This window comes from Apodemus sylvaticus, chromosome 5, assembly GCF_947179515.1.
Source record: "Apodemus sylvaticus chromosome 5, mApoSyl1.1, whole genome shotgun sequence".
In the NCBI taxonomy this organism is placed as follows: Eukaryota; Metazoa; Chordata; class Mammalia; order Rodentia; family Muridae; genus Apodemus; species Apodemus sylvaticus.
In genome coordinates, this window is record NC_067476.1 from 5,190,104 (window position 1) to 5,192,284 (window position 2,181).

A 2,181-nucleotide genomic window follows, 5' to 3' on the forward strand; every position below is an offset into this window, starting at 1 on the left:
ACCGGTAACAGAACTAGTGGTTATTTTCACGTAGGAAACAATCTTCTCTCAAATGTTCCATAGGGAGAAAATACAACTAGTCAGCAGCTGCAGAGACTTTAGAGGTGGAGGATAACCAGGTTCCTAGCTGTACACAGGCAGGGACGCTGCAGCAGGGGAGGGTGAGAGGAAGGGGCTCCTTTTCAGGCTAAACAGAGTCTCTTCCCCCTTGCCCTCCGTGTGTGTGTGTGTGTGTGTGTGTGTGTGTGTGTGTGTGTGTGTGCTCAGAGCTAGCAGGAGGCCCACAGAGATGTGGGTTGATATCCCAAGGGTCCCTCTTCCTCTAGGCCGATCTTGCCCTTTCCCACAAGTGATCCGGATGTTGGGCCTATTTCCCCTTGCCTACTCTTACTACATTCCACCCGAAGAGGCCCTTGAGGGGAGAAGCTACCCTGGCTGTGTGGTGGAGTGTGTGCCAGGAGTGACTGTAGGGTTAACTACAATTGTAATAGTCCTCTGACGCCAGAGGTGCTCATTGTACGCCAGGAACCACAAGCTCCACACAGGCCTCATCCTCAAAGATGGGGCTCATCGGTTTGGGCCTTGGGAAAGCTGGGGGCCCACAGAGGCTTGTATTACTGCAGTGTGTCTCTAAGGGCGTCCTAAAGCCATGGACTGGGAATCAATCTAAACTCAGTCCGACACCAAGCCGGTCACAACAGCCTGCACTTGCATGTTGTGTCCTTTGAGAGCAACCAGGAAGTGACTGCTACATTCCAGAGCCAGGGTCTGCTAGGAACCAGGCCTGAGACTTCAGCAAACGTGGGTGGTGCCTGGCCAGCCACAACACACAGTCTGCCTTGGCCAAGAGAGAGCAAGACCGGGCTCCTGTGGTCTTAGGGGCGGCGTGGGGACAGCAGCAAGCCTGCGCCTCGCCCCAGGCACAGATGGTTCTCAGTGCTGCTCTTTCCTAGGAAAACAAACTAGCTCAGGGCCCACAGCCCAGTTTTATCTGGTTTGTTTTTGTTGCCATTTCTCTTTGCCTGAAGCCACTGCACTGTGGGCTGCGTCTGCAGGGTCTGGGGTGACCTTGGCACAGTGTCCATCTTCAGGCCAAGGGCCAGGGGTGCAAAAAGACTGCCAAGGACGTTGCCGTATTCTGCACCCTGACTTGTCCCTGTTCCACTGAGGGTCACAGATACTTTTTCAAGATTTAGACTGGGCTGGAGAGGAGAGCAGAGATCTTGTTGAGTCCCAACTGGGCTGGCTGACCAGATGGTGCCCTGTGGCTGGCTGGGGGTTGGCTTGGGTGAAGGCTTTAAGGCTACTCGAGTATGGATGAAGAAAGTTCACTCAGAGGTTCAGATCCTCAGGGTCCTGAGAGAATTCAGAGCAGAGCAGACAGATGAATGAGCACCGCCAGTCTCCCACGTGGGCCCCTGGTGTTCTTCAGTATGCCTTCCAAACGCTTGCATTTCACATGAAGTCTGATGGTAAAAGCCCTAGGAAGGTAGAGACTCGCCCAGGGCTGGACAGCATCCTCTCACCCTAATGCCATCCAGGAAGACCTAGATTCTCCTTAGCCCCTGGTGCCTGCATCTGCATGGCCTGTACCCCACAAGAGGTGACAGGAAAGGAACAGGATACATGTGTGACAGCAAAGTCAAAAGATGTTTCAACAGCTGAACCAGAGTGCAGGGTCTCGTGTGTGTGTGTGTGTGTGTGTGTGTGTGTGTAAAAAGGAGGACAGCACCACAGCTATAAACTCCAGGCGCTTAACAGGTCTTTCCTCGCCGGGCGGTGGTAGCGCACGTCTGTAAACCCAGCACTCTGGGAGGCAGAGGTGGATTTCTGAGTTCGAGGCCAGCCTGGTCTACAGAGTGAGTTCCAGGACAGCCAGGGCTATACAGGGAAGCCCTGTCTCGAAGAAGAAAAAAAAAAACAAATTAAAAAGACCCAAACAAACAAACAAAAAACCAAACAAAACAAAACAGGTCTTTCCCCAAAGAAAAGGAAACAGCATTGTCCAGACTAGAGCAGGAGTCTCCTTGCACTGGACCTCAAAGACAGAGCCCCGCCCACCCCACGGTAGGCGGGACCGCCGCAGTGGTGGCCGGTGGGCGCCTGCCCCTCCCCACCCTCCCTCCGCCTGGCGGCGGTGACATCACAGCTCTGGCGGGAGGGGCGGCGGCACCCCAGCAC